Source organism: Belonocnema kinseyi, chromosome 7, assembly GCF_010883055.1.
Source record: "Belonocnema kinseyi isolate 2016_QV_RU_SX_M_011 chromosome 7, B_treatae_v1, whole genome shotgun sequence".
NCBI lineage: Eukaryota > Metazoa > Arthropoda > Insecta > Hymenoptera > Cynipidae > Belonocnema > Belonocnema kinseyi.
The window spans coordinates 76,994,424-77,008,766 of NC_046663.1; positions in this window are offsets into that span (position 1 = coordinate 76,994,424).

A 14,343-nucleotide genomic window follows, 5' to 3' on the forward strand; every position below is an offset into this window, starting at 1 on the left:
GCAAACTGAATGTTAAATCAAAAAGCATGAAAGAGGGAGCTCTTCTTAATATTTTGACACCAAAATCATGTCGATACACCTTACCGACTGCGAGTAAAGCCTAACTTGAGCTAAAGCTTTAACTTGACAGACTGTAGATAGCCTGACTGAACAATGGTTAGAAATTCGAAGTAGTATATAGTTCACAGAGTAGAACGTAGATAGACCATAATTAGACGTAGAATACGTGTTAACATAACGACTGTCCAACTGTATCTATATGTGATGAAGTTATAATCCTACGTGTCGAGCCTAATTTTTATAAGCGTGTCTTTGCTGAAATGGTTTTCATTAAAAAAGAAGCCGAAAACTGTGTCAGCAATGTAACCGATTTAGATTTTTTCAACGATTCTTACAACATGATTTTAGATTCGTTATGTTAACACCTATTTTGCGTCTACTGTGAACAACATACTAATTTGAATTTCTAACCATTGTTCAGTTACTCTATTTCTATGCAATCACATATATTTTATTATATAGTATGACCAGTACTTACGGCTATTATTCTTTTGAAAATGATACTACGCATGCGCGAAGGCGTCATTCACTTGGCCATGTTCTAATTACAACGAGTACTCATTTAGTAAGATGTAGACGGAGGGTACACACCCTGTCATCCTTTTAATTGTATTATTAAACGACTCAAAAAATTTATTATTACACCATTAAGACATTTCCCTTTCGAGGTAGGCGTGACTCACTCGGCAGGGGAAAGGAGTAGTGTGTGGAAGGGATAGAGATTTTTCAGATTGATCCAGAATTCTCGTGCTATTCAAGTAAATAGCACGTTCGTTCCGCAACACTGCTCCGACCCAGGTTGCTGATCAATCTCTCTAGCAATCACCCCAAGCGAAGAACCTCATGAAGTCGTTATGTAAGGTTCCCCACTTGGGTTCAATATATTAACTTCTACATAATGACTTAAGGTATTGTAATTTTTACTATTCCTATAATTACCATCATATTATAAATTTGTGCGTCATTTCAGTTTATTATTCATATTTTACTTTTATATTAGCTATCTGATGAGGGAATCGGTCTGATTCCCGGACGTTAAGGGGATCTTCTAGTATTTAGTGTGACGGCCGTTGTCTAATGCTATTTTGTGGAATTTTTTTCTGAAAAACCGTTGAAAAAAAAATTATTATTACATTTTATATCTTTTTGAATACATTTAAACAAACTTTGGAAATTTTTTAAAGTCATTACACAGAATATTTTCGGAGGTACACCACTCAACAGGAACAGATATAAAAGAAGAGGTGCTCCACTGCTGCCATGATTCCGGCTATTCTATTTGTCTAAAATCAAAAGACCATACGCCATTTTATTCGCGAGAGTTGAGACTCTGCACAGAACTAAAATAAAGAAAGAATTTTCAAACAAAATTTTTTTGTAAGTTTCAGAAAAAAATTCAATTTCACTCCTTTTTTGGGGGTCTATATAAGTGCTAACAAGAACTAACGAAGCAATATTAATTCTTTTAGTTCAACTTGAAGTTGTATATGCGCTTAAGATGCTGTATAAATTTGAGCTGAAACAATCGAATATTTTTCGAGATATCATGGCAGCAGTATAAAAAATCGTGTTTTGAGAAAAACAGGTTTAAAAGCTGTTGTATATAATTCATAATAAAAATTGCCTCTCCATCAATCTGCTATGCCTGGAACATAGAGCACATATATTACGTCAGACGTATTTGTTTTGTTTGTATAAAGACGAGCATAAAATTGCTGTGAAGTCGAGAAGGACACAACGATATAAACTGAAGAAAAACGTCTAACATAATATATGGATGATTCCTGTGTCGATGCACGCTCCGTTTGCCTGCTTCGGTTTGCTCGTGTAACTTTTCAACCACTTCAAATCGCGAAAAATCCTTCCACCCACGTATTGTATACATGTTTTAGACGTGATTTATGGAGAAAAAAAAAACAATTTTTTTGATTTGCCACATTAGAGGACCCCCTTAAATTAAGAAATTTTACATCCCGAAATTTTTTACATAACACTATGAAATGGTAACGTTTAAATGAAATCGTAACATTTAATCTATTAGATTATTTGTTTTTAAGATTATTATGAACATGTTTTTATTTATTATAAATTGATTTCTTCTCGGAATTATAGTAAGCTATGTCGAAATAATATTTTGAAGTAAACTATTTGTAATGCAAATTTTAATTAAATGTTTGAAAAAGATATGTTGTTAATTATTCTTGTACATGGTATTCCTTGAATTAACTGAGTCATTTTCAAATTATTGACTTCATTTCACTGGATATGGGCCTATAACAATTTTTCTTTCATCAAGGCAGGCTTAAAATCGCCGTATGAATTTATGCATAACCAGTAATAACCTGCGGCTGCATCCGACTTTATGAGAAGAACTAGAATTTTCCTGAATGCTTGGCCCGGGGAGAGGAAAGCTACAAAAAACCACAGACCGACTTTTGCCTGTTGTTCGATAGACGACTTTGAAGACAGGAATTTGACCCCACCTATCGAATGCACACAATCATTATCGGTGTCACAGCTTTCACTCGACATTATAGTCGGAGAGCCGAGGCCGTTTTTGGCGAGTTATTAGGTAACGATTCTACCACTATTTTCCTGATTGTTGAGAATACACTGATCGCGAAATGTGGCTTCTCCAGGGGTAGTCCCGGAGAGAAGGTGTTTATTCATTCGAAGTAGTAAAAAAAATGATTAAAATAAGTCATAGGTTAACGGCTGAATCTTTGTGCGTTGAATGTGGAGACAATTAGGAAATGTTCCGTGCAATTGGCAGAACTATAGGCCGGTGTGGAAGGAGGCGGGGGGGGGGGGGGGGGGGGGGGGGGGGGGGGGGGGGGGGGGGGTAGAACGATCCAGAGGTGTAAAAGAATATGTCATTTTAAAGTTATTTTCTAACACCCAAATTTTTTATATAACATTCTACTCATTATTCAAAACATATATTCGACGAGGCACAACAAAATCTCGCGGATAACATCCTGGCAGAACATTGCGAACTGCCCGGTTTTGACATTGGTCATTGTGCGTCGTTTGACGGCCCTGAGACTGCCAGCAGAGTGGCGTAAACTATGTGTCTAGTTACGCTACTGATCGTCTTCATAGCATAAGTGACTACTCTGCTCGCAGTGTCAGGGCCGTTAACCGACGCACAATGCCCAATGTCAAAACCGGGCATTTTGCGATGTTCTGCCAGGATATTATCCCCGAGATTTTGTTTTGCCTCTTCGAATATATGTTTTTAATAATGAGTAGAATGTTATATAACAAATTTGGGTGTTAGAAAATAACTTTAAAATGACATATTCTTTTACACCTTTGGATCGTTCTACCCCCCCCCCCCCTTCCGCACCGGCCTATGGTTCTGCCAATTGCACGGAACATTTTCTATTTGTCTCCACATTCAACGCAGAAAGATTAAGCCGTTACCCTATGACTTATTTTGATTTTTGTTTACAACTTCGAATGAGTAATTAAACATTCTCCCCGGGACTGCCCCTGGAGAAGCCACATTTGGTGATCAGGATATTCTCAACAATCAGGAAAATAGTGGAAAAATCGTTACCTAATAACTCGCCGTTCATACGTCGCAGAGCGTCATCCATCCCGAGTACTACCCGAGTTCGAAATGATTTGATATCTGGACTTTAGCCTAGTTGACATTCACCTCACAGCTATTGCTGTTAGTATTCTAATGGTTACTTTTAAGGTTAAACAGACTTCGAAAAATTTTATCCCTAAAATTAAAGTTAATTTATCCTTGTACAATTTGCGCTACAAAGTTGCGATTTTTCACATACTTATAACAATACAAAGAAAGACGAGGCATAATATGATTATAATTCTTTAAAAAAACGTTATACAATGTACACTTAGTGCACTAAATCTAGCACGCGACTAGCAAGTTTGAGTGAGCTTAGGGTGCGCATCTGATGGAGCTCGCATTTTGCGCCCATTAAGGCATTTACTGCGCGGTGCACGCTCAGTCTTTTTACTTCCTCTAAATTTGTGCGCAAGCCTTTTGAGATTAAAGGTCAAAGAATACGAATTTTTATTTTCAGGTACAGTAAAAAATATCTTGTGTCGATTTTCCAAATTTTTAAATGAATTTTTAGTGTGACTTTTTACGATTAAAACAGGACTTACGCGACCTGCAAAAAGATAATTTATAACAAATTTTCCGATCTTTTTGGATCAACTGTTTTTTTCGATTAATTTTTTTTTCTTTCCTTGTGTCGTTTTTCCACAACAAAAAAAATGTATACCATTTTGTATGATTGAAACAAAACTACGCGTCTTATCAAAAAGTGATTCATATAACATCTGTAGATATTTGTTATGTACACACATTTTGTCTAATTATCTGTTTTCGCGGCTTGTGTCGTTTGTCCAAAAATTTATTTTTTATTATTTTTTATGTCGTTATCTACGAATAAAACCAAAACCTATGCATTATATCAAAAAATCATTTATAAAAAATGTGTATATCTTTTTAGGGTGCACAATTTATGTTCATTACTCCTTTTCCGTATGTTGCATGGTTTGGCCGAAAAAGATCATTTTTTATTTTTTATAATTTTTTTTGTGCAATCAAAATTTGAATTATTGATTTTTGAAAAACAATTTTATTGTGTTATGAAATTCTTGTAGGTTGTATGAAAAAAAACTTACTCGTATATTGGCTGTTCATCATATCGTAAGTTGTTCGGCCTAAGATTTTCATTTTTTTTTTAATTTTGCAAATGCTATAACTCTGGTATTTTTTGTAATAAAATTAAATTACGATAAAATGTTCGTTTTTTTTTGTACTGCGAGTAGGTCTTAATAGAATTTTCAAATATTGTAAGACTTGTTCTCAAAACGATTGCAAATGCTCTAACTTCTTGAATTTTTATCCAAAATGGTTGACGAATGAACTTGGCCTTCAATTTAGGAAACAAAGAAGAGTCCTATTATACCTAAAAGAGATTCTACATTATAAATCTATAAAGGTAAAGTGGATATGTTTAGTTTGATAACATTAGAAATTCATTGCATCTTCGGATATAAAATCATTGGAAAACTAAAAGCGTAAAAAATAATATATAAGTTCTAAAGAAAAAAAAATCAGTTTTAAATTTCTTCAAGAACGTGGTATACATATGCAATTAGATCAACAATCGAATTAAACCAATCAAATTTTGTTACTGTGATGTGCGGTGGAGTTTAAGATATGTTAAAGGTATTAAAATGGAAGAAAACATCTATAAAAAATAATAGTTTGTGGAAACAACTGATTTTGCTGAATTGAATCAGAGAAAACCAAATTTCTGGCATTAATTAAAGATAATATTATCAATAATAATATATTATTTTATCACATTAATGAACATTAATGAACATCACTCTAGTCAAAAATTGGAGAAAATATGGATAATTTTTATCAAACCGGGACTTTCGATCTCTACGCTGAGGGAAAATTGCTAAAAACAATAATAAATTGTTTAAAAAATGCATTTAAGCATCTAATTATCAGTATAAAGTAGTATTAAATATATTTAAAACAACTCGCATTTAAGAAACTGCAAGAAACCTTAATTAGATCCAAAAACTCGAAAACCCCATTTTTTGACTTCTTTTACTTATGAATGTTTACTGTATATGTTGAGCTTAAACTCGATTCAGCTAATATTTTCGATTTTGAATAAAGTCTACAAAAACGTTTTTTTTTCTTAAGGGCAATATGTCTTAAATTTCATGGCGCTCAGGCTACCTCTACATATAATTTTTTTAAAGCCAAAAAAGAAGTTTTATTTTCTTGTAAATTAGAACATGCTTCTGGGTGATACTTATAAAGATTTAAAAATAAAATTTCCAATGCCTTTTTGGACCACGCTAGTAATCCATTTCCCTGAATATTAAATTTAATTTGTTCAGATATAATTCATGAATGATAGTAGAGTCAACTTTCGCATTCTGACATTCATGACTTACTTTTACGTTTAGAATATTTTCTCCAAAAAGTCATATGCATTTTCATGACGTCAGGCGAAAATACTCAATTCACACCAATGAGCGCTTCCCGCTCTTCGGGTCTCTTTTTAATTGGTCAGCCATTCACTTGCGCGAGACCGTACAGGAACCGTGGTTGTAGGTGACGGAACGGCGCAATTCAAATTAAGCGTGTATATGTAACTTAAAATAGGTGAACTTGGATATAGGCGATCGTTAAAATTCGCGGAAGTTCACTGTCCTACTAATTTTAAATTATATCTACGTTAACCTTCGAAATTAGACGTTCCAAAAGCACCATAAATTTGTAAATACAAGCAAAGTTTGGAAACTGAGATCAAATTCACAACTGATTATAATATTAAAAACACCCAAACCTTTTGCATACACAAAAAACTCATTATTTTATTTTTTGAGTTAACGATGTTCTTCACAAACAGAGCAGCACTCTTTTCAGCGATCTAAGTTTCAAGAATCAGAAACTTCTTCATAAAGAAGAGTTGGCTCGCGCAAGTTGGGGGAATTCTGACATTCTTTAAACTCGTCCTAGACAAGTTTCGCATGTAAGCAATCATGTTTGTGCTCGCAGCTTTTCAAGTGAGCCGAGTATATAAAAGTTGGTTTGATCTTTTGCAAGTCCGAAAGTTCAAAAAGAAGTGGCGTTTCCGCAGCTCCTTCGATTCCGGAAGCAGTTGACTCTGAAAGTAAGATGCAGCTGCTGGATAAGCAAAGGAAGCTAAGATAAGCAAGAAAGATAGAAGGAAAGAAGCGATACTATAAGATAAAACGAAAGGATAAGAGGCGGAAGGAGTGAGAGAGAAGAGATCTCGTTTTCCTTGATTAACTTGCTACTTTCATATTCCTAAGGCCATCCCCCTGGTACTTCTTCTATTTCAAACCTTTTCTGCTATCATATATGCCAGATATATGCAGTCTGGAATGCTGCATCGAGTAACATCCAGGAAGAAAGAGAGAACTATCCGATTCGCTTGAGCGTCCCAACGATTCATTTCCCATTTTCACAACCCAGCTTCATCCTCTCTGCCACGTTCCTTATATTCCAGCTCTGTTTTCACGGATTGAACTAATAATACCTTGGCTTTCACCTCAATCTGCTAGAATCAAAGAGGCTGGGCCCATTCAAGCGTCTGGTATGAAGGTGATTTAATTCGTTCTCTTTTCAATTATTTTCCCTTTTTTCCGGTAAGACTATATTTCTTTCGACTATTGAACCCTGTCTAAATAACTTTTGATTAAAATATTTCAGCGTGGTCGATTGTGCCATTGACCCGAAAGCAGCTAAGGGGCTTTTCCATTACCTACACTGCGAAAAATGTTTTCTTAGCCGAACAAAAGTTTGTTTGTCCGAACTACATTATTTGTTGCTATAGAAGCAGCAAAATTGTTTGTTTGGGGTAATCAAATGATTTTGTTAGACCGTTTGGTTGATTCAACTAAAGAGTTCAGTATGCTCAACAACACTTTTTTCATGGACAGAATAAAACATTGTATTGATGGTACGAATATATTTGGTAGAATTAACCATATTCTTGTAAAAACAATTAAATCATTCGTTTTAAGAAGAAATATGGTTTTGTTGAAGAAAAATTTTTATATGTTGTATACCAAAATATATCATTAATGCGAGAAAACAGTAAAGTTAGCAAAAGGAATTGATAAAATTAAATACGTTCAATTTGCAAAAATGCAAATTGCAATTTGCATCTTTCTTCTCCTACCCTTTTCCTTATACAAGAAATATATTTTTTAAACAAAATAAAGAAGCTACATCAGTTACGCCATGCTGTATTCTCCAATCTGATGTCAACAGTCTAAATTCTCTAATTTCGGTTTGTGCTGACCCGTAGCACCACGTACGCGTATCGGCATTAGGTACCATCACTGAACGAGATTAGAGAGTTTAGACTGCTAATCCCAGATTTGAGAGTTTATCATGAAAATACCGATTTGTCCATAATGCTAAATTCTAAATTCAAATTGAGGAAAATTATTATCACGACTGTCACTTTCTATCGGAATCTTACACTAAACAGCAAAAGGCTTAACAAAACCATTGCGTTGCCATAATTTTATTTTTGTTTTTGGGGTGCGTTATTAATTTGAATAAAAAAGGGTGAGGGATAAGTAAAAATAACATTACTACCTTGCGTAACGTTTATTACGTTTTCTGATGATAAATATCAACGTTTTCGTGACCACAAATAGAAAGTCCAAATACTTATGAGTATTAGTTAATTTAAAAAAATTAAATATTGTATTTTTGGTTCGGAATTCTTGTGACTTGGTTAAAACTCAACTATTTAATTAAAACTATAATAAACTTTCTGGAAATGCAACTATTTTCTCAAAAAGTATTCTTTTTTGGTCGAAAAATGAACTGCTTCGTTAAAAATTTAACTATTTCATTAAAACCCTTCTTTTGTTGATGATTCATTTCTTTGGCTAAAAATTCAACTACTTTTGTTGAAAATTCGTTTCATTTGTACTTGAAAAAGTAGATTTCTTTATTAAAAATTCAACTATTTGATTAAAAAAGTTTTTTTAGTTGAAGAATTTATGTTTTTTTATCCGCCTTTCTGGTAAAAAATCAATCTTCTTAATTTGAAAGCATTTTTTTAGCAAATTCAGCCATTTGGTTCGTTGTCGAAACCTACTGTTTAATAATAATTTTTTATTTTTAAATATTCATTAGTTTAGTTAATAATTCATCTTTTTGGTTGACAGCTTAACTATTTTTTCATAAATTTTTTCATTTTTTGTATTAAATTAGTTTTTTTTAATGAAGTTGTAAATACGTCATTGTCTGGATAAAATTAATTTTTTTAAATAAAAATTCTGCCTGAAAAATCGAAGAGCCTAGATGCAACATGATGTAGTCAGTGTTAGCGTTAATTTATCCACCTTCAATTCGCAAACAATTATAGAAAGTTAAATAAACCCAAAATTTAATTGAAAAGAATTGATGCAATTTAATATTTGTTTATGCGTAATAATTAAACTGAAGTCGGGATTCAATGTACTCGATTTATGGCCTTAGTCAGCAGAATTAATTAATAAGGGGCCGAAAGGAAGATGAGGACATAATTGATTTAGGTTAGGCAATACTCAAAACCTTGCCTAAATAGAGACTCAAGTGAACATATCGATGAGTTCTACGAAGAATAGGCTATCGTTTTGTTCCCGTTAAGAAATAGGCTAAATTCATTTAGCTAAGTTATTATTATAATTTTTCGAAACATTTCCTACAAATTTAAAACTCCAGCATTTTGCATTACAGATTGTAATATAATTAAGGCTTCTATAACTTTCAAAACAAGAATTTTTGAAAGATTTTTATTTATTTTAACACTTCTACGTGTTTTCTAAATTGCATACAAAATGAAGCTAGCCTAATTCTTATATTATATTATATTCTAGGCTCAGTTCCACATGTACGTACTTTAACATACACACACACATTGTTATGGCTTTTTTATATAACTGCGATTTTCTACGAACCAATCTCTGCATTTTCAAACGTGCGCCCGAGTAAGAATGCTTCGACTTTAGTTCGACTTGAATTGCCCCCAATCAAGACATGCTGAAGTCGAAAAGGTCGACTTGAGCATGTCTCAGTTTTGAGACAGAGCCGGACTTCAATTTATGGCTTGGAGACAAGTTTCTATGTCTTGAAAACATAAATTTATCTCTTAAGTTCAATTTTTATGACTCCAACACAAGCGGTTTATAACATCGAGTGAATACCTGTCCAAAAAAAGTATCATTCTGACTTTCATAAAAGCTAATCTTTATTAGTGATTAAACAATCTTGTATAATTTTATACTATATATATATACATTTTTTTACGTATTTCTAACAGTTTAGGAGATCCTTCTAGAAAGTTAGAATTTTTATTTCATAAATTTTTCATTCATAAATTTTAATCTCATTTATGAGCCGAAAAATGTTCGTATTAGGGCAGGTATATTTGAGACAAGTAAACGTCGTCTTGGCCGAGACATTGCTTGACTTAAGACAAGCAAACGCCGTTTTACCTGTCATGGCCATAAAAGTAAGACGAAGGCTTATGTCTCGACTCAGTTGTGAGGCGCAGCCAGACATGGATGGCTTGGAGACGAACTCAAGACATAACCAAGTCGAACTCAAGTCAAAGAATTTTTACTCGGGTGAGTTCAACGAAGAGTAGAGTAGAGTGGATGTAATCTCTAAGTGTCGAATTCTTGGAATTACATACATACAGCCCTACAGTTCATTCATTTGCTTTGAAATGAATTTCTCAAAAGAAAAGATCTACTCCTTAAGGCGCTTCAAACGGCTGTCAAATTCGCAAGAGCAAACTAAATCTAAATGGTTAAGTTGTTGAACGCCACATTTTAAGCACCTGATCTAAATGCAATAATAGCAGGCGGTTCAGCTCGCTTTTTCCCGAAAAGATCCTTTTTGTTGATTTATTTTGTAATCGAAAATAAAAAGTTGCGGAAAGCGGGGGACTCGACTGTATTCTCACGTGTCCCTCAAACGGCTGTCAATTTGGCTACATCAAAACTACGTGTAAACGCATGAATTGTTGGCCACAATATTTTAATCACATAATCTAAAGGTGATTATACCGAATCGTTCAGCTCGCTTCTTCCCCAAAAAGGTTCTTGTTATTGCTGTTTCTTGTAATTTAAAGTTGAGATTATTTTTTCTCGCTTGAGACTGGCGCATTGTGTACAGTATACGTGCGTATACCAGTGGCAGGGTGCAAGAGCGGCAAGCGGGGGCTTCACAGTCAGCCCGAGTTACTCACCAGGGGTCAGAATTTTTAGAATCGCATATCTAAACCAGGTTTCTACGATCCAGTAAAATATTATATTATTTTTTTTGGTATCTTCACACAACCTTCACTTTGAAATGACTGTATTCATTAATGTAATACATTAATATATGTTAATACCTTAATGTAATACAACAAATCATTAATGTAATAAGAAACACATAAAAGTGTTATTCATAAATTAGCGGAAAAAAGTTAGATCTGCTTTATTTACCACTTTAAAATAAACTGAACTAATATGTTTAGGAGAAAAATAAAATATTGTTCACTAAAAGTTGGAAGACGTCAAACCTCAATTTTATTATTTTTGTATAGAAGTTAAATATATATATATTTGCAATATTTTGCAAAAATAATATAAAAAACATGTTGACATTAAAATACGTTTTATTCCATTTGAATTACAAGAAAATATTTAAAATTGATATATTGCTCGTTATTTTAGAATAAAATTAAATTGCGATATATAAATTATCAGAAAAAATAGTTCAAAGCAAATGGGTTTATTACCTACATAGCAAAAAATTATTTTAATTTAAAATTGAATTTAAATTGAATAATTGATAAATTTCCAATTCCTAATTTTACTTTTATTGTCAAAAAAAGATCAAAATATAATGGTTCGAACAAAATAGCGAGATTATTTTTTCAATTTTTTGAAACTTCAGAGTCAATTAGAGTCAATTTATTAAGTCAATTTTATTAAGTCCGTTAAAATTACGTAATTTATTGTGGAGGGAAAATACGATCACCCACAGCTATAGACTCTAGACATTATAGATATATATTATAGAGTGCAAGCTTATAGATTATAGAGATCTCTAATTGACTTTGAAGTTTCAAAAAATTGAAAAAATAATCTCGCTGTTTTATTCGAGCCATTATATTTTGCTCTTTCTTTGACAATAAAATTAATATTAAGAATTGAAAATTGATCAATTATTTAATTTAAATTCAATTTTGAATTAAAATCATTTTTTGTTATGTAGGGAATAAACCCATTTGCTTTTAACTATTTTTTCTGATAATTTATATATCGCAACTTCATTTTATTGTAAAATAACGAGCTGAACGATTCGGTATAATTGCCAAATGGACAGCCGTTTGAGGGACACGTGAGAATACAGTCGAGTCCTCCGCTTTCCGCTCCTGCCCTAGCAACCACTATACTACCGTTTCACTGTATAGTTCGCGCGACTTTCAAGCGAGAAATAACTTTTTATTTTCGATTAAAAAATACATGAACAAAAAGGATCTTTTCGACAAAAAGCGAGCTGAACCGTCTGATATTATTGCATTTAGATCAGGTGCTTAAAATGTGGCATTCAAAAACTCAACCATTTATATTTAGTTTGCCCCTTGCGAATTGGACAGCCGTTTGAAGCGCCTCTCCTCGATTTCGGTTCACAATAGGTGACTAATATCTAAAAAGTTACAGTTTTCTCTTCTGCGCCTCTGCAGTATTGTTAATCACACCAAAGATAAAATGTGCTGTGTGTGAAAATTATTATCCCTCCCAAGAAACCAAAGTAGTTACAGTTCCAAAACTTCTGCAAATGCAACAGCATCTACCATATAATCTATGTCTCATAGATAAGATATGAGATTATTGTTGCTGCAAATATCAGACAAGAGTTTCCCAATCAAGTCCTTCAGCCAGCCAATGTACAGTTGCAGCGACAAGCGGGGCCAGTGACATAAGCAGATCGACAAATAGCGATAATAAGTCTCATGACCCGAGAATAATTTTCAAGGATAGTTCGCCTTGAGAGCAAGAAACGATTTTGCTAAGCTGTCCGAGAACTGCAGCTATAAACGCAATCTGCTTTTTCATGACGGCACTTAGCACCGAATCTAGGAAATCTTTACTTGGAAAAGAAGAGGTCGGTTCACTCGGTGTACCATCCATGTGGGATTCTAGTCAACGTACAATATTTTTGGATGTATCAACTCTGTTATTCAGGTTAAGAACTGGGATGTCAAATGAAAAATGGCAAACGTGCCTGAACTTAAATCTCATCAGCAAGTTTCCCACTATATTCATCTTGATACTTTATCTTAGGATCGGAACTGTAACTGGATATCAGCTCATGAAGGATCACACACCTTTAATGGCAAAGAAACTGTCAGATTTAAAGGATTGGTTAATACTTGTATGTGATGGAATATATTCCAAACATGAAAAAACTAGGGACAATACTGAATAACGAAATAGTTACAGTAACTTTAAACATGACTATTTCCTTAAACCTTTTTCATTCTGTACAACTGCTGGATTTATCGCTGAAATCCTCAGTCCATATACTGCTTATAGAAACGATGATACAATGCTTAGAAAGACACTTGAAGGGGATACAAGTTGTCACCGTATTCTCCGTTCGGGCAACTTTCTTGTATTAAACAGATCATTTCGTGATTTCGTTGACTTTACTTTAGTGTCCTAATTTCTGCACTTCGAGTTCCAGGTAATTTTTTGGAGACACGCGAGGCAAACGAGTCACGTATCATCACCAAACTTCGATGGGTTGTAGAAGCCTTTCATAGAAGATTAAAACAACGATTTACCTATTTGGATTCTTGCATGTGAAACTCTACATTGAAAGACTATGGTAGTTAGTTTAAGATTGGTACCTTCTTCATTAATAAGTTCTCATATCCTCTCGAAAGTGATCTCGATATTTGCGATGCTGTGGTAGACAAACATTTCCTTTAAGACTGTAAGGACACATGATATCTTAGATATACCTATGCTTGCTGACAAAGAAATGCGAATTATAATTTACAGAAACCTATCAGCTCTCAATGGAGAAAAAAAAAAGGCACACTATGATGCTGATCTTATGTTTCGGCAATAATTTTTACTTAGCGCGAGGACAATTTGTAAGCCAAAATACCCCAACCAACCGACATATTGAGCAAGCTTTTTCTTGAGACCTAAATCGTAGAAGTGCTTAGCAAACATATTGAAGAATACAAAGACATAAAACACAAACAATACGGTGTTCCTCCATGGACGGTTGGAGGAATCATAACCATTGTGATATTGAAGACAAGAGGACAAATCTGATGATTTTAAAATAAATTTACCTAAGGTAAACAAGGGGCGTAAATTAAGAAAATTACTTATTTTTTTTTAACAGAGTGTTCTTCAATTTTTTTAGGTTATGTCCCAATCAACTTAGGTCCGTATTTCTATACAATCTATACAGATTGAGTTTTATTGCGACGCAGAACGATGCTTTCATCTACTCAGAATTCAAATATTTAAGTGAAAATTCGTCTTTTTGTTATTTATATGATACCTTTTATGATATGTTATATGTTTTCTATGTTACCTTTTATGATAAAAATGCTCTTTTTTAGTTCAAATATAACTCTTTTTTAAATTAAAATAGGTTCGAAAAAATGTTGTGTTAGTCTTAAAATTATAACTATTTGTTTACAAGTTAAACTA